The sequence below is a fragment of the Hylobates moloch genome, unplaced genomic scaffold, assembly GCF_009828535.3.
Source record: "Hylobates moloch isolate HMO894 unplaced genomic scaffold, HMol_V3 SCAFFOLD_5, whole genome shotgun sequence".
Taxonomy (NCBI): Eukaryota; Metazoa; Chordata; class Mammalia; order Primates; family Hylobatidae; genus Hylobates; species Hylobates moloch.
Window position 1 is genome coordinate 68,269,549 of NW_026652280.1, and position 19,081 is coordinate 68,288,629.

At 41.8% G+C, this 19,081-nt stretch overlaps 1 protein-coding gene across 1 annotated transcript in view; it reads left to right on the plus strand.

The window, feature by feature from the left end:
• The first annotated feature begins 339 nt into the window (after window positions 1-339).
• Window positions 340-19,081, plus strand: part of RALBP1 (ralA binding protein 1) — a 66,119-nt gene continuing 47,377 nt past the window's right edge. The window contains exon 1 of the mRNA XM_032152812.2: window positions 340-522. The gene's annotated coding sequence lies outside the window, so the exon portion shown is untranslated. The remainder of the gene's footprint in view (window positions 523-19,081) is intronic.

The following is a 19,081-nucleotide window of genomic DNA, read 5'->3' on the forward strand; positions in this document are numbered from 1 at the left end:
ACACCGGGGTAAGCGTTCGTCCCCTAATCCCGCAAAGCCACCGACTGCGCAGGCGCCTGCAGAGCACTGGCGCTCGGCGCGTTCTCTCGCGCTCTTCTTCAGTCTCCTCAGCGAGCCTGGGGACGAAGGAGGCGCGGTGCCTCCTGGGTGTTGTAGTTTGCTTCCTTGGCGAGAGGCCTTCGGGCTGGCTGGACGCCGGGGCCTTGGGAACTACGCCTCCCAGGGCGCCCCGCGCGAGAGCCCAGGACGCCTGCCCTTGACGGCTTCAGCCGTCTGAGCAGAGAGGAGGATCCGGGAAGCCGGCTGCGGCGGGAGGAGGGAATGCGCGTGCGCGCTGGACCGGCTCGTCCCGTTCCGTCCCAATCATTGTAAACAGGCGGAGGCTGGGCGGGGTGGGAATGGGGCGCCCGAGGCCGGCCTGGGGCGCAGCGCAGGAGGCGGCTCCGGTGGCTGCGGCGGCAGCGTGAGCGCGAGGAGGCGGAGGCTGCGGCGGGGCGGGCGGTCGCGCGGCGGCAGGCACAGGTCAGTCGCAGGGAGCGGTCGCGTGCGAGGGTCGCGGCGATGCCCCTGGAGTGCCCGAGGAGCCCTCTCCCGCGCCGGCCTCGCGCCCGCGTCTGTCAGGCAACGTGCGGGGCTCGGTGCTCGCAGCGCTCGGGTTTGAAGTTGGGGGTGGGGGGCGTGGCTGCCCCCGGCGTCGGTTCCTCCCCGCAAAGCTTCGCCCCAGTTTTCGCCCCCTTGGCCGTGCGTCCCTCCCACTGGCCGACGGGCCTCCCTTCGTGGCGTCCGCGTTCGTGGTGCTCTCGGGGCCGGGGGTGGAGAGTTAGGAGTCCCCAGGCCTTGGGGAAGCTCTTGGGGGGCGCCTGGACAGAGGCGAGGGGACCCAGCCCTCACTGTTGGTGGATCGTGCCCGGCATAGTGGCCAGGCTCCGGGGCTTACCCAGGGGACCAGGGCAGGCTCCTGGTGTCGCCCACCGCTGGCACTGAGCAGTGGGCGCCTTTGGGTGCTGCGATCCTTCCTTCAGTTTTCAGTGGGAATGGACGGACAGATCTAGAGTTGAAAATTCTTTTCTCAACTCACGTTCAACTATGTGTGTTGCCAAAATACTCTTAATGAGGTCAGTTTTCTCCCTCTTTTTTAAAAAACTGATCGTTGTGAGAGTGAAACAGGTTTTACAGAATATTTAACACCTCCGTCTTCCCTGAAATAATTCTGCTGTTTCAAGTTTTGGGATTCAGTATTACAAAGCCTTCCTCTTGAGCAAGGCCTAGTACAGTTCTTCAAGGTCCCCAGCATGTTAATTCGAGGTGTTTTGAATGTGCATGTACAGGAAGTGCAGCCGTTTGGCCGTTGAGTTAGTGCTCCATCCAGCCTTGTTAGAAAAGCTTTCGCTGAATTTTTTATTTAGTGGAGTGGTCATGTTCTAATGCTGCAGTACTTCGGGGAGTATTCCATTATACTTGGCAGTTATTCACTAAATACTGAACTTGTGATAAGGTTTTGTTTTGGTGCTCAGCATTTCTAAATGAATAAGTGGGACTGTGAATAAGAAAGATCACCTCACTTTCTGTTTTTAGAGTTAATGTGGTCATTTGCTAACTCCTTTCTGTCTTTGTGAAAATAATTACTCTAAGCTGGAGTGGCGGTAGTAGGGGTAGGAAGGAGGTCAGTAGAGTGGTTGCCACCTCTCATTCAGAGTATCTGATAGATCCAAGTGGGGTAGGTTAGTTAACAGTAGCTTTTTTTTTTTTTTAATTTTTATTTTTTGAGACGGAGTTTGGCTCTTGTTGCCCAGGTTGGAGTGCAATGGCATGATCTCAGCTCACCACAGCCTCTGCCTCCTGGGTTCAAACGATTCTGCTGCCTCAGCCTCCTGAGGGGATTACAGGCATGCGCCATCACGCCCGGCTAATTTTATATTTTTAGTAGAGACATTTTCTCCATGTTGGTCAGGCTGGTCTTGAACTCCCGGACCTCAAGTGATCTGCCCGCCTAGGCTTCCCAAAGCGCTGGGATTACAGGCGTGCGCCACCTGTCCCGGCCAACAGTAGTAGCTTTTGAGAAGTAACTCTTTAAACAAGGTATCTCGAAACAATGTAATACAACTTAGTTTGCTATCTCTTCAAAATATTGTTTCTAGGGCCGGGCGCGGTGGCTCACGCCTGTAATCCCAGCACTTTGGGAGGCCGAGGCGGGCGGATCACGAGGTCAGGAGATCAAGACCATCCTGGCTAACAGGTGAAACCCCGTCTCTACTAAAAATACAGAAAAATTAGCCGGGCGTAGTGGCGGGCGCCTGTAGTCCCAGCTACTCGGGAGGCTGAGGCAGGAGAATGGCGTGAACCTGGGAGGCGGAGCTTGCAGTGAGCCGAGATTGCGCCACTGCACTCCAGCCTGGGCGACAGAGCGAGACTCTGTCTCAAAAAAAAAAAAAAAAAAAAATATTGTTTCTAATTATAGATCTTATCCGGACTATTTCTCCCCTAATTTAGAATAGGAAAGTGGTATCAGAAAGTGTATAATAACTTTAATTTGTACAGTTATATTTGCATAGTTGTTTGCTTGGCAAGAAGAGATGGGGCCCAGAATGTAACGCAAAAGAATATTGTTTCTGTTTTGAAAGATACCTGATAGAAACTTATGTTAGTTTGTATAGGAGGGTACAAGGAAAAATGCAGATTATTTAGAATACAGGAATTACTATGTAGAAAGTACTGTGACCAGGTGAAGAGGACTTAAAGATACAGAAGGCAATGTTCCTGCCTTCAGGGTAGTTGAACCTTATCTCTTACTTTAACTGTCAACAAGTACAAGATTGTTTTGATTGAAGAACATATGCGGGTACAGTGGATGTACAAAGGAGATAGTGGTCAATTTCTTAAAGTGAAGAAAAGAGCTGAAGAAGAGGGAAACTATAAGGAAAAACTATGTAGAAGGTGATGAAAATCAGGAGTGTACGGGCATAGAAAGAATGGGCATTTAGGTAGAAGGAGCAGTGTGAGAAAAAGCATGGGAGTCTAAAATTACAGAGTAGCATCTGCAAAAATAGCAAGTATAATGCAGGGTGGTGGCAAGACCTGAAACTGGGGAGATAGGCAGAGACCAAATTATGGATCTTGCAGACCATCAAAATAATTACAATTTTATTTTATAAGCAAATAGGAGTCATTGAGAGGACGAAGAAGAGACCTAAGCCAGCTCAGCCCATTTTTAACCCTCTGCTATAGATCAGGCACTGTATTAGGTACTGTATATTTTATGTCCTTAAGCTTAAAGAAGGCTTAGTCATGACTGTTGCAGAAATTGGGGGGCTGGGGCAGGGGTGGAGAAGGAACTTTTAGAGGGAAGGGTGGACAGAAACGTAGGTGAGAAAGAACATGGAACACTTTTTTTTTTTTTCCCATACAAACACCATCACTCAGTTTTATTGGTTTTGTTGTATTAGCCTCTGAAGCAGTCAATTATTGGTGTGAACATACATTTTAAAAAACGTATGGAGTCAAGAGTGCAAGAATGTCAACTCAGTGCAAGTACTGTTGCTGAGCATTATGTACTGAGGATGAAATCGGAGGACCAACAGGCCCAGGAGGCTTCACAACGAACACCACATGCCTCACGCCCAAAAGGACAGCAGACCACGCTTCAGAATGGAACCGCTTTCTCCGTGTAAACTTTTGACATAAACTTTATGCTTCAGGGTGGCCTCTTCTGCTCCAAGAGCCTCTCCTTCCGCGTCCCGAGTTTGGGAATGGCCCGGCCGGGCTCAGGCCCAGGCGGTGGAGGCCTCGGTGTGGCAGCGCGGTGCTTGTCCGTGTTCCCAGGAGTCCGGGTTCAGAAGCCCCCCCGTCTGGTGGGTTGGCGGCTTCGCGATAGCTGGGCTAGTGTTCTCTGGAAACTCAGTAAAAAGAGTCGGCGCCATCCGCCTGAGCGCAGGTTTCCTACTGAGCTAGAGGCCAGCCTGCCTCAGGCGCAGAACGGTTTGCCGCCAGCCTTGGTCAGGGCGAGCAGCTCCCTGGTGGCGCCCAGAGCTGGGGTGTCCTGGCGCGCGTGGGCCGGGGGTGCAGTCAGCACAGAATATGGAAGAGAATGGGAAGTTGTTTCCTGTAGCTGTAGCATTAGTTGTGGTGATAAGTAGCAGAAGATGAGGTTGCACGGATCCTCAAAAGTATTGCGTGCCATTCCAAGGACCTTACCATTTTTTTCTGTAGATAATAATAGGGTTTATGTATTTTAATGAACAGAGAGACATGATACGGGTTTTTTGTTTGTTTGTTTGTTTGTTTGTTTTTACTTTTTTGAGATAAGGTCTCACTGTGTCACCCAGGCTGAAATGAAGTGGCACTCACTGCACTCCATCATGGCTCACTGCAGCCTCGACTTCCCAGGCTCCAGCGATCCTCCCACTTCAGCCTCAGGAGTAGCTGGGACCACCGGTGAACGCCACCACACCTGGCTAATTTTTTTGTATTTTTTTTTTGTAGAGATGGAGTTTTGCTATGTTGCCCAGGCTGGTCTTAAACTTTGAGTTCAGTCGGTCCACCCTCCTCGGCTTCCCAAAGTGCTGGGATTACAGGTGTGAGCCACGGTGTCCGGCCAAGATTTTTATTTTAGAAAGATCTTTCTGGAATTGTAGAGTAGGGATTTCAGAAGGGATGGAGAGAAGGTAAGAATGGATGTAGAAAGACTGTTTAGGAGGTTTTTGCACTAATCGAAGTGAGAAGAGTCCAAACTAAGGCAATGTTGAAGGGGTTATGGAGGAGGAGGGTAATAGAAATATTTAGAAAGTAGAATTCATAGGATTCAGCAACAATTGGATATGGGGAGTGAGGGAAAAATAATAGAATAAGATGACTTGGATTTTAACTTGGGTGATTGAAGAGACGATAGTAAAATATACTGAGACGGGGAATTCAGGAAGAGAAGCACATTTGAGGAGAAACAGTATTTTAGCTTCTGAACATACTGAGTGGAAGTTATCTGTGAAACATCCAGGTGGAATCATCTGCTATGGAATTGTGAATGTGGATTTGGAGTACAATATAACAGGCTATAGTATGAGTGGTATCTAAATTCTTTGATTTAGATAACACCAAATAAGAAGAGTTTGTTAACATAAAATAATTCTGGAAATAGGCCATGGAGAACATTTAAAGCCAGATAGAAGAAGAGCTGGGAAAGGAAATTCCTAAGTGTTTGGAGATGTAGAGAAATCATGAGAAAATGTCATAGAAGCCAAAGTGGGATCTGGCACCATCACAGCTCACTACAGCCTCCACCTCCCGGGCTCAGGCCGTCCTCCTACCTCAGCCACTCAAGTAGCTGGGACTGCAGGCACATACCACCACACCTGGCTAATTTTTGTATTTTTGGTAGGGATGGGGTTTTGCCATGTTGCCCAGGCTGGTCTTGAACTCCTGGGCTCAAGCGATCTGCCTGCCTTGGCCTCTCAAGTGCTAGGATTACAGGTGTGAGCCACTGCATCGGGCTGGGATCATTTTAAAGGAAGTTATACTTCACAATCAACTCTCAAGAAAAAATATAAATTAATAAGTGGGATGATCACCTGATCCTGGGAGGTTACGGCTGCAGTGAGCCGTGATTGTGCCACTGCATTGCAGCGTGGGTGACAGAGTGGGACCCTGGCCTAAAAAAAAGGAAAGTCATACTTTAAATGCTTTGAAAAGTTGAGCGAAAGAAGTTACTAAGAGTCTATTGATTTGGTATTGAGGAGGTTATTCAATTTGATAACTATGTGAGAACAGTTTTGATAGAATGGTTGGGGGAGGAGGTAGGTTTCGTTGAGTTGAGGAGTTGAGATTAGAGAGTGGAAAAGCATATGTAGATTATAATATATAAATCAATTTTAGCCATGAAGGGGAGAATAGAAAGAGGTGGTAGCAGAGGGTGATAAAGGGTTGAGAGAGATTTTTAACATGGCAAAGACTTGAACCTGCTTTTCTTTTTTAAAACAGCTTTATTGAAATATAATTCATGTATCCATAAAATTCACCCCTTTAAATTGTACAATTCATTGGTATGTAGCATGTATTTATTCATTGGTCCGTGTGACTTAATTTTTTTTTTTTTTTTTGAGACAGAGTCACACTCTGTCACCCATGCTGGAGTGCAGTGGTGCAGCCACAGCTCATTGCAGCTTGACTTCCCAGGCTCAGATAGATGATCCTCCAACTTCAGCCTCCTCAGTAGCTGGGACTACGGGTGTGTGCCACTATGCCTGGCTAATTTTTTGTATTTTTTTTGTAGAGACGGGGTTTTGCCATATTGCCCAGGCTGGTCTCAAACTCCTGGGCTCAAGTGATCCACCTCTCTCAGCTTCCCAAAGTGCTGGGCTTACACGCATGAGCCACCATGCCCAGCCTCATTGGTTTTTAGTACAAATGCTTCTCTACTTATGACACAGTTACATCCTGATAAACCCATAGCAATTTGAAAATATTGTAAGTGGAAAATGCATTTAATGCACCTAACATCGTAGCTTAGCCTCGCCTACTGTAAACATGCTCAGAACACTTACATTAGCCTACAAAATCCTCTAACACAAAGTTTATTTTATAATAAAGTGTGGAATATCTCATGTAATTTATTGAATACTGAAAGTGGAAAACAATGATTTTATGGATACCATGTAAAGTTGAAAAATCCGAAGTTGAAACCTTGTATGTTGGGGACAGTCTGTATATACAGAGTTGTACAGCCATCACCACGTCAATTTTAGAATATTTTCATTACTCCCCCAAAAAAACCTGCTCACCATTAGCAGTAGTCACTCACTATTTCCCCTGCCCTCATTAATCTACTTCTGTATCTCTTGATATTTCAGATATTCTGGATATTTCATATAAATGAAACCATATATATCATCTTTTACAACTGCTTTCCTTCACTTAATGTTTTCAAGGTTCATCCATATTGTAGGATATATTAGCACTTCATATTTTTTATTGCAAAGCAGTACTCTCTTATCTGGATGTACTACATTTCATTTATCCATTTATTAGTTGAACATCTAAGTTGTTTTTCCTTTTTGACTATTGTGAATAATGCTGGGGAGAATATTCATGTACAAGTTTTTGTGCGGGTGTATGTTTTCATTTCTCTTGTGTATATACCTAGGAGTAGAATTGCTGGGTGTGATGTTATACAATAAGAAATATATATTTGGTCTTTGTCTCTGGTTCCTAGCCCAGAACTTCAAAGATCCTTGGAACTTCCTGAGTAATAGAGGTAATAGAGCATATTTTGGTATTCATAATAAGTCTCTTTCAGTCACATCTGAATTTATGCTAATAAAGTGATTCTTGGTAGGCCCCTAGACAACTTCAGAATGGAAGCTGGTTGCCAGAAGAACCAACTGTGTCGATTAGAGAGTTGGAACTTGCAGCCCCACCCCTGGATGGGTGAGGTGGTGGTGGTGAGGACTGGGTGTTGAGATCAGTTACCAGTGGCCAGTGATGTAATCAATCATGCCTGTGAAATAGGACCTCCATAAAATCTTCTAAACAGTGGTTTTCAGAGAGATTCTGGGTTGGTGAATGCATCCTTATGCTGGGAAGGTGTTGCTTCAACTTTGTGGGACAGAAACTTCTATACTTGGAACCCATCTCGGCCTCACCCTTGTGCCTTTTGATTTGGTTGTTTATTTATATCCTTTATAATAAACTGATAGGCATAAGTAAAGTGTTTCCCTGAGTTTTGGTGAGCCATTCTTGCAAATTATTGAACATGAGGAGGGGGTTGTGGGAACCCCGATTTATAGCTATTTGGTCAGAAGTACAGGTGGCAATGTGCAGCTTGTGGTTGGTAACTGAAGTGAGGGTAGTCTTGTGGAACTAAGCCTGTGGAGTTTGACATAAACTCTGGGCAGTTAGTGTCAGAATTGAATTATAGGGCACTCAGTTGGTGTCTGGAAAGTTGGAGAACTGTATTGGTATGGAAAAACACTTCCACATGTGGTGTCAGAAGTGTTGTCAGAAAACAGCTCATGTGGTAACTCTTGTTTAACAGTTTGAGGAACTGCCAAATTGTTTCCCAAAGCGACTGCATCATTTTATAATCCAATTCTTCAATTTCTCTACATCTTTGCCAATACTTGCCATTTGCTTTTTAAAATTTTAGCTATCTTGGTGTGAAGTGGTATCATGTTGAGGGTTAGATTTTCATTTCCCTGGTGGCTAAGATGTTGAACATCTTTTCATGTGCTCATTGGCCATTTGTTTATTCTCTTTGTGGAAGTCCTTTGTCCATTTTTAAATTGTATTGTTGGTTATTGAAAGAGTTCTTTGTATGTTTGGTTACTAAATGCTTATCAGATAGATGATTTACAAATACTTCTATTTTCTGGGTTGTCTTTTCACTTTCTTGATAATATCCTTTTGATGCATTAAAAGTTTAAATTTTACAGTATAATTTGTCTGTTTTGTTTGTTTGTTTGTTACACAGGCTTTTGGTGTCATATCTACATTGTGAAATCCAAGGAATGAAGATTTACTCCATACTTTCTTCTAAGAGTTCTTTGGTTTTAGTTCTTATATTCAGTTGTTGGTCCATATTTTTATATGGTGTGAGATGGAGGTCCACATATTTTTTTTTTTTTTTTTTTGAGACAGAGTCTCACTCTGTTGCTCAGGCTGGAGTGCAGTGGCACAATCTCAGGTTACTGCAACCTCCGCCTCCCCGGTTCAAGCAATTCTCATGCTGTGGCTTCCCGAGTAGCTGGGATTACAGGCAAGCGCTACCACGCCCAGCCAATTTTTGTATTTTTACTAGAGATGGGGTTTCACCACATTGGCCAGGCTGGTCTTGAACTCCTGGCCTCAAGTGATCCACCCACCTTGGCCTCCCAAAGTGCTGGGATTACAGGCGTGAGTCACTGCACCCTGCCAGAGGGGGTCCACTTTTTTGCATGTGGTAATCTAGTTGTCCCATCCTCATGTGTTGAAGAGACCATTATTTCCTGATTGAGTGGTCCTGATATCCTTGTTGAAAAATCAATTGACCACAAATGTCTGGGTTTTTTCCCCTGAACTCTTGGTTTGATTCTCATGGTTGATTCCCTACATAGCTATCCTTATGCCAGGTACCATGTGCTGTTTTGATTACTGTAGCTTTGTAGTACATTTTGAAATTGAGATGTGTGAATTCTTCGACTTTGCTGTTTCCAGTATTTGTTGGCTCTTCAGGGTCCCTTGCAATTCCATATGAAACTGAGGTAAAACTGTTTTCTGTAAAAAAGGCCATTGGAATTTTAATAGAGATTGCATTAAATTTGTAAAACACTTTGGGTAGTATTTCTGTTTTAAAAATATTAAGTCTTCCAATCCATTAACAATAGGATGTCTTTTCACTTATTTAGTTTGTCTTTAATTTCTTACACAGTGTTTGTAGTTATCGGTGTCAAGTCTTTCACCTCCCTGGTTAAATTTATTTCTATTTATTTTTTTAGGTGCTGTTGCAAATGAAATTGTTTTTTAAATTTGTTTTTCACAATGTTCATTGCCTAGTGGTTAGATATACAACTTATTTTCTGTCGCCTTATATCGTGTGACTTTGCTGAACTCCTTATTAGTTCCCATAGTTTTCTAGTGTATTCTTTTGAGTTTTGTATATAAGATCATGCTGTCTGTAAACAGAGATAGTTTTACCTCTTGTTTTCCTATATGGGTATCTTTTATTTATTTTTCATTCCTAATTGCCCAGGCTAAAACTTCCCATACAATGCTAAATGAAAGTGGCAATAACAGACTTCCCTGTCTTGTTCCTTATCTTAGGAGGAAAGCTTCCAGTCTTTTACCATTTAGTATGTTAACTGTGGGTTTTTCTTTCTTTTCTTTTTTCTTTTTCTTTTTTTTTTTTTTGAGACACGGTCTCGTTCTGTCACCCAGGCTGGAGTGCAGTAGTGGAATCATGGCTCACTGCAGCCTTGACCTCCCAGGCTCATGTGATACTCCCACTTCAGCCTCCTGAGTAGCTGGGACTACAGGCATGAGCCACTATGCCTGGCTAATTTTTTGTATACTTTGTAGAGACAGGATCTCCCTATGTTGCCCAGGCTGGTCTGGAGCTCGTGGGCTCAAGCTTCTGCTTCAGCCTCTCAAAATGCTGGCATTATAGGCATGAGCCACCATGCCTGGCAACTGTGGGTTTTTCATTGATACACTGTATCAGTTTAAGGATGTTCCTTGTGTTCCTGGTTTGTTGAGTACTTTGTTGAGTGTTTGTCAAGTGTGTTGCTTAATTATCCACATATTTTTGAAGTTTTCAACATTTTGTCTGTTATTGATTTTCAGTTTCATTTCATTGTGATCAGAGAACATACTTTGTATGATTTTAGTCTTTTAAAGTTTATTGAGGCATGTTTTATTGCCTAACATATGATCTGTCCTGAGACTGTTCCATGTGCACTTGAGATGGATTTGTATTACACTGTCTTTGGGTGGGGTGTTCTATAGATGTCTAATAGATCTAGTTGCTTTATAGTGTTGTTCAAGTCTTCTTTTTCATTGTTGATCTTCTCTCTAGTCTATCCATTATTGAAAGGGAAGTATTGGAGTCTCCGTTTATCATTGAACTGCCTCTTCGCCTCTCACTTCTGTCAGTTTTTGTTTTGTATCTTTTGGAGGCTCTGTTGTTACATGCAGTGTATGTTTACAATTGTTATATCTTGTTGATGGATTTACCCATTTATCATTATATAATATTTAAGAGATAGTCTATATCGTTTGGGACAGAGTCTTGCTCTGTTGCCCAGGCTGGAGTGCAGTGGCACGATCTTGGCTCACTGCAACCTCTGCCTCCCAGGTTCAAGCGATCCTCCAGCTTCAGCCCCCGTAGTAGCTGGGACTACAGGCATGCATCACCATGCCCGGCTGATTTTTGTATTTTTAGTAGAGACAGAGTTTCGCCGTGTTGGCCAGGCTGGTCTCAAACTCCTGAACTCAGGTGATCCACCCGCCTCAGTCTCCCAAAGTGCTGGGATTACAGACATGAGCCACCGCACCCGGCCTAACATAGACTTTCTAGCTCCCTTTTGGTTACTGTTTGCATGAAATCTCTTTTTCTTTCTTTCTTTCCCTTCCTTCCTTCCTTCCTCCCTTCCTCCCTTCCTCCCTTCCTCGTCTCGCTCTGTCGCCAGCCTGGAGTGCAGTAGTAGCACGATCTCGGCTCACTGCAATCTTCGCCTCCCGGGTGCAAGCAATTCTCCTGCCTCAGTCTCCTGAATAGCTGGGACTACAGGAACGCGCCACCACGCCTGGCTAATTTTTGTATTTTTAGTAGAGACAGGGTTTCACCATGTTGGCCAGGATGGTCTCCATCTCTTGACCTTGTAATCCACCCGCCTCGGCCTCCCAAAGTGCTGGGATTACAGGTGTGAGCTACTGTACCCAGCTTGGAATATCTTTTTCTATCTTTTTACTTTCAGCTTATTTCTGTCTTTGAATCTAAAGTGAGTCTCTATAGACAGGCTACAATTGCATCTCGTTTTTTAAATCTGTCTGCCAATAACTATCTTTTAATTGAGGAGTTTGATTTATTTACATATTACTGATAAGAAAGAACTTTTGCCATATTGTTAATTGTTTTTGATATGTCTTTTTTGTTCCTCAGTTCTTCCATTGCTGCCTCCTTTTGTGTTAAATACATACTTTTCATTGTACCATTTTAATTCCTTTATGTTTCATTTGTTATATATTTTCATAGTAGTTGACCTGGGATTACAATTAACATCTTAATTTATAACAATCTAGTTCAGATTAATATCAACTTAATTTTAATAGTGTAGAAAACTTTACTCCTATGTAGTCCTACCCCCTTTATGCTGTTATTGTCACAATTACATCTTTATACATTGTATGCTCATCAACACTGATTTACAATTATTGCTTTATGCAGTTATTTAACTCAGATAGGAGAAAGAAGAAATACAAACAAAAATACATTTATACTCTTTTTAATATTTACCTACATAATTTTTTTTTTTTTGAGACAAGGTCTTGCTCTGTTGCCCACACTGGAGTGCAGTGGCATGATCATGGCTCACTGCAGCCTTGACCTTCTGGACTCAAGTGATCCACCTTGGCCCCCCAAACTGTTGGGATTATAGGCGTGAGCCATCATGCCCAACTGTAATTACCTTTACCAGTGTTCTTTATTCATGTGGATTTGAGTATCGTCTAGTTAGTGTTTTTTCATATCAGCATGATGGACTCCCTTTAGCATATTTTTTTAATAGAGTAGGTCTACTAGCAGTGAGTTCTCTTAGTTTTTCTTAATCTAGGAATGTCTTAATTTTTCTTTTTCTTTTTTTTTTTTGAGACAGAGTCTCATCGCTCTGTTGCCCAGGCTGGAGTGCAGTGGTGTGATCTCAGCTCACTGCAACCTCCACTTCATGGGCTTAAGTGATCTTCCCACTTCATCCTTCTAAGTAGCTGGGACCACAGGTGTGCACTGCCACACTCAGCTAATTTTTTTTTTTTTTTTGTATTTTTTGTAGAGATGGGATTTTGCCATGTTGCTGAGGCTGGTCTCGAACTTCTGGGCTCAAGTGATCTGCCTGCCTCAGCCTCCCATATGTCTCTTACGTTCTGTTTTAAGGGATTCTGTATTCTTTCTTTTTTTTTTCCTGATCCTTAGACTGACCTATTTCAATTAACCTATCTTCATGTTCACTGGTTCTTTGTTCTGCCTGCCCAAATAAGCTGTTGAGCCCTTCTAGTGAACTTTTCATCTCAGTTATTATACTTTTCAATTCTATAATTTCTATTAGATTTTTTAAAAAATTCTCTTTATCAATACTATCTTTTTGGTGAAACAGAGTTCTCTTGCTTTCCTTCATTTAAGACATGGTTTCCTTTAGCTTTAGAACATACTTAAAATAGCTGATTAAAGTTCTTATGTAGTCAGTCTAGTCAGTGTCTGGGCATCCTTAGGGACAGTTTCTTTTTTTCTTTTTTTGTGAGGCAGAGTCTCACTCTGTAGCCCAGGCTGGAATCCAGTGGCGTAATCTTGGCTCACTGCAGCCTCCGCCTCCCAGGTTCAAGCAATTTTCTTTCCCATCTTGGCCTCCCAAAGTACTGGGATTGTAGGCGTGAGCCACTGTGCCTGGCCTGGAACAGTTTCTGTGATTGCTTCTTTTTTTTTTCTTATAAATGGATCATTCCTTCTTGTTTCTTTGCATATGTGTAACTTTTTGATGAAATTGGACATTTTGACTCCATCGCTATATTTCCTAGTTTCTTTACAGCTGGATAGGCGGCTGGATGAGATATAAATAATATGATTGTCTTTTTAGTTAAAAACATGTAAAATTTAGTTTATTTTGAAAAAGATAATACCCATGGCACATAAAGGTTAAACTGTCTCTCCCCCCTTTACCCTTTTCTCAGCCGAGATCTCTTTGAAGGGATAAAAACTTAATATTTCCTGTATATTCTTCCAGAGATGTTTTATATAAATGCAAGTAGTATGTGTGAACATGTAAATATTCTGTTCTAAACAGTCGTGAGGAAGTAATATGTACAGGAAGGGAATCAGTATTTGTTGACACCTACTGTGTAACAGGCACTGAGCCTGTTTCTTTATATTTGAGGGAAGTTTTTCAAACTGATAGCCTTAATTCATAAAATACAATTATTTTATGAAGCTTTTATATAAAATGTTATTGAAAACAAAAATACTGGCAGAAGTCATTTGGAATTGCTTCTAGAGCTGGCACCATGATGTATTGAAGCATGGCAGTCCATCAACAAGTGAAGGTTAAATTAGTTCAGAAGCACTAAAAATTGAGAACCAGGTATTGTGATAGGTTGAAAATAAAACTGTATCCCATTGCTGATGTTTAAAAATGAGGTATACTTGTCATTTTTAAAACTGCTATTGTGTGACTAGAACTTTCCTTGTAAGCTTTTTTATATGTATTGACTTTTCACAATCTGCCAGTGATAGGTGCCATCAGATAAATATATAACAAGGAACTATTATTGAGAAATAAGGAGGATTGAGGGGGAGATGAGAAAAGAAAGATTTTTAAGGAAAATGCAAAAATTGAAGTAGGACATTGGCAATTTTCAGTGTTTCCTTCCAAAGTAGAAATATGATTTTTGTTTTGTTTTGTTTTGTTTGTTTTGTTTGAGCTGGAGTCTTGCTCTGTCATGTAGGCTGGAATGCAGTGGTATGATCGTGGCTCGCTGCAACCTCTGCCTCCTGGGTTGAAGCAATTCTCCTGCCTTAGCCTCCCGAGTAGCTGGGACTACAGGCATGCACCACCACACCTGGCTAATTTTTGTATTTTTAGTAGAGACAGGGTTTCAACACAAGAAGAGCATGGGAAAAACCGGCTGGTCTCAGGCTGGTCTCAAACTCCTGACCTCAGGCAATCTGCCTGCCTTGGCCTCCCAAAGTGCTGGGATTACAGGCGTGAGCCACTGTGCCTACCTTCAAAATAGGAATATGAATCAAGAACTTAGACTTTCTGCTTGAGAAAATTATGAGAAAAGAAATTGCAGATATAAAGCTGAAGAAAAGCTTACTTAAGTCCATTTTCTTACCACTACTGAGGTAACAAACAATTGAAAAGCAGTGGGTAAAATTCTAAGTTTTTCAACAACGCTTAGCATTTTAAGGAAAAAAAAAAAAACACCGTATTACCACATTAGAGTTTACTTCTTCAAATATTCCTCAGGTTACTTTTCAAATTAATGTCTTAGAAGCATTATGATTGTATAAAATTTTTTTGTAGTCAACTGAAGCCATAAAAGCATAATTTCCTTAAGTCTAATGATGGAATAGTTTTACATGATGATAAGGAGTTATAGAATATAAGTTACAAGACAGGAACAATCTGCTAATATGTATGTGTGGTGTGTGTGTGTATGTGTGTGTAACAAGTTTTTAAACAAATAATGATAGTTACTTTTAACAACTTAATTTGAAATTTTATTATCATGGTTTAGTAAATGGTGCTTTTACTTTCTGCTTTTCTTTAATCAAAATAATTCACTATGTAGGTAAAGAGTTTAGTTACTATGTAACATTTTAATTCCAAATCTTGACTTTTGGCCTATTTTGCCTGTGTAAGATTAGTATTTTACTTCTGTCTCCAGATTTTATTTAATTCTAGGAAATAATGCAGCAGCTGTTATTATTTATTTATTTATTTATTTTTTAGGCAGAGTCTCACTCTGTCACCCAGGCTGGAATGCAGCGGCATGATCTTGGCTTACTGCAACCTCAGCCTCCTGGGTTCAAGTGATTCTCATGCCCCAGCTTCTTGAGTTGCTGCAATTACAGGTGTCCACCATCATGCCCAGCAAATTTTTTCTATTTTTAGTAGAGATGGGGTTTCACTGTGTTGGCTAGGCTCGTCTCCAACTCCTGGCCTCAAGTGATCGTCCCACCCCGGCCTCCCAAAATGCTGGGATTACAAATGTGAGCTGCTGTTAATTCTTATGCAGTACCTTTATATCCTAGACAGTAATTTTATTCCTATTTTCCATTTCTTTTCTCTAAAATGTTACCTTATGATATGGCTTGTCTATGTTCCCACCCAAATCTCAACTTGAATTGTGTCTCCCAGAATTCTGTATTTTGGGAGCAACCCAGAGGGAGGTAACTGAATCATGGGAGCCGGTTTTTCCCATGCTTTTCTTGTGATAGTGAATGTTTCATGAGATCTGATGGGTTTATCAGGGATTTCCACTTTGGCTTCTTCCTCATTTTCTCTTGCCACTACCATGTAAAAAGAGCCTTTAGCCTCCCGCCATAATTCTGAGGCTTCCCCAGCCATGTGGAGCCGCAAGTTCAATTAAACCTTTTTTTGTTCCCAACTTCGGGTATGTCTTTATCAGCAGCATAAAAACGAACCAATACACCTTAACTGAAATCTTCATGGGGTAGTGGTTCTTACTTACCCAACCAAGATAATTGACCACTTTATAACTTTTGAGCAGCTCTCTACATTTAAATGTTTAGAGATCACCTATTAAGGAAACTTCTACTCAGAATTGTCAGCTGAGGATTTTCTCTAACTATCATGGGTGGTATTAGACCTACTTGTTATTCTATATCAGTAGTTAATGTTAATAATTTAAGGTAATTTTTCCCTCAATCTCATTTTTAGGAAATTTTTTTGAAGAAAATTATAAAAATTAATATATATATTTGTTTTCAAAAATTTAAATAGGACCCAAATGGAGCCCTTTGTCCCCCCTAGTCCTCTGGTACCACATCCCATACATTAACCCAGATGTCATATCATTTCATCCAGGTATATTTTAGTGTGTATCTCTAACCACAACACAGTGATCACACTAAAAAAAACTAACAATTATTTCTTAATGTAAAATATTGAATTAATATTCAGATTTCTCTGACTTTCGTAACTTTTTTTCCTAACAATTTTTTCATTTCTTTTCTTTTTTGAGACAGAGTCTGTCTCTGTCACCCAGGCTGGAGTGCAGTGGTAAAATCTTGGCTCACTGCAGCCTCTGCCTCCTGGGCTCAGGTGATTCTCCTGCCTCAGCCTCCCGAGTAGCTGGGATTACAGGCGCACGCCATCATGCCCAGCTAGTTTTTGTATTTTTAGTAGAGATGAGGTTTTGCCATGTTGGCTAGGCTGGTCTCAAACTCCTGACCTCAGGTGATCTGCCTGCTTTGGCCTTCCAAAGTGGTGGGATTACAGGTGTGAGCCACCATGTCCAGCCTCTAACAATTTTTTCAAATCAAAATCCAAATAAGCTCTATGCATGGCAATTGATTGATGTCTTTTAAGTCTTTCTTTTTTTTCAAGGTAATGTGTCATATTTTTTGTAGTATTTTTGTGTTTCTTAACCTTTTACAAAAGTAGACTTTATTTTTTTAGAGCTGCGTTTGTGTTAGAGTTCACTCCTGGTATGCTGTACATTCTGTGTGTTTAGATGAATGAATAACAAACATGTATCCACCACTAAAGTACCAATACAGAATAGCTTCACTGCCCCAACAATCGTCTGTGTTCCACCTATTCATTTCTTCCTCCTCCCTAAACCCTGACTACTACTAATCCTTCTACTGTCTCTATAGTTTTGCTTTTTGCAGAATGTCATATGGCCTTTTTAATTAATGTCTTTTTTTTTGAGACAAGCTCTCACTTTGTCGTGCAGGTTGGGGTGAAGTGCTGGGATCTCAGCTCACTGCTGAGCCTCTACCTGCTAGGCTCAGGTGATACTCCCATCTCAGCCTCCCAAGTAGCTGGGACTACAGGTGTGCACCACCACACCCAGCTAGTTTTTTCTTGTTTTTTTGGGTAGAGATGAGGTTTTGCCATGTTGCCCAGGCTGTTCTCTGACTGCTGTGCTTAAGCAATCCGCCCACCTTGGCCTCCAAAAGTGCTGGGATCACAGTTGTCAGCCACTGTGCTCAACCTCTTTTACTTAGTAATATGCGTTTACATTTCCTCTGTATCTTTTCGTGACTTGATAGCTCATTTCTTTTTAGCACTAAATAATATTCCATTATCTAGATGTACCACAGTTTATCCATTGCTGCCTTTTTGGGGGGGATTTATAAATATACCTGCTATAAACATCTATGTGCAGGTTTTTGCATGTACATAAGTTCTCAATTCATTTGGGTAAATACCAAGGAGTGCTTTGATGGATCATATAGGAAGAGTATGTTTAGTTTTGTAAGAAACTGCCAAGCTTTCTTCCAAAGTGGCTGTGCCATATTGCATTCCCATCAGCCATGGATGAGTTCCTGTTGCTCTATATCCTTGCCAGCATTTGGTGGTGGTAGCGTTTTGGATTTTGCCATAATAATGGTATGTGGTAGTATCACATTGTTTTAATTTGTAGTTCTCCAGTGATATATCATGCTGAGCATCTTCTCATGTGCTTATTTTCCATTTACATATCTTTGGTGAGGTGTCTGTTCAGGTCTTTTGCCCATTTAAAAAATTGAATTGTTTTCTTACTGTTTAAAGAGTTCTTTTTTTTTTTTTGAGACAAAAGTCCCCCAGGCTGGAGTGCAATGGCACTATCTCGGCTCACTGCAACCTCTGCCTCCCGGGTTCAAGCGATTCTCCTGCCTCAGCCTCCCGATCAGCTGGGATTACAGGCACCTGCCACCACGCCCGGCTAATTTTTGTATTTTTAGTAGAGACGGAGTTTTCATGTTGGCCAGGCTGGTCTCGAACTCCTGACTTCAGGTGATCTGCCTGCCTGGGCCTCCCAAAGTGCTGGGATTACAGGCATGAGCCACCGCACCTGGCCTAAAGAGTTCTGTGTATATTTTTGGGTAATAGTACTTTATTGGATATATTTTCCATAAGTATTTTATTTCAGTGTGGCTTGTCTTTTCATTCTTTCAGTCTTAAGACTCTTAATTTTTATGTTCACCTTCCCTCTCTTTTTTTTTCCGGAGCATTAACTAAAGAAACTAAATTGTATATCCTATAGATTTTGCAGCTTGATCTGTGTGATATGAGATATATAGATCTATCTATTTATCTATCTGTCCATATATGTTTTCATCCAGAATTCCTGGCTCATAACTCCCATAGCCTATGTTATTTCTTAAGTGACTTAAACAATAAGCGTATCTTTTGTTAAAGTATTTTGCCTTTTGTCTTTGGTTCCTGAAGAAGCTTTGAAACAGCTTCTGAGCAATAAAGGTGAAAGACAGTCTTTTGTTATAATGTTGGAGTACTTTAGATCTCAGAAGTAGGCCTCAGAAGACAGATCTCTCTCTCTCTGGCCTTCTCCTGGTCTTTGTTCACTTGCTCGTTTTTCTCCCCAAGGCAGGCCATAGAAACTAAAAACATGCTCTAATCTTCCCCCGGCTTTCTGTCCATGAGCTGGCCATAAAGAAATTCTCTGACTTACATTGTCTGATTTTAGGTCATAAGACCCCCATTTCAGAATGGATCTTGTCCCATACCATGGAGGAAGCAATGCTGCTCAGAGAGGCCAAGAAGAATCTGAACAAGACAGGCCTTACTGGGTTTCCCCACTCAGTCTATTAGTATTAGATTATTAGATTATGCCCTTTTTGTTCAGTCGCATTTCCGCAGTTGTCCATGCTTCAACA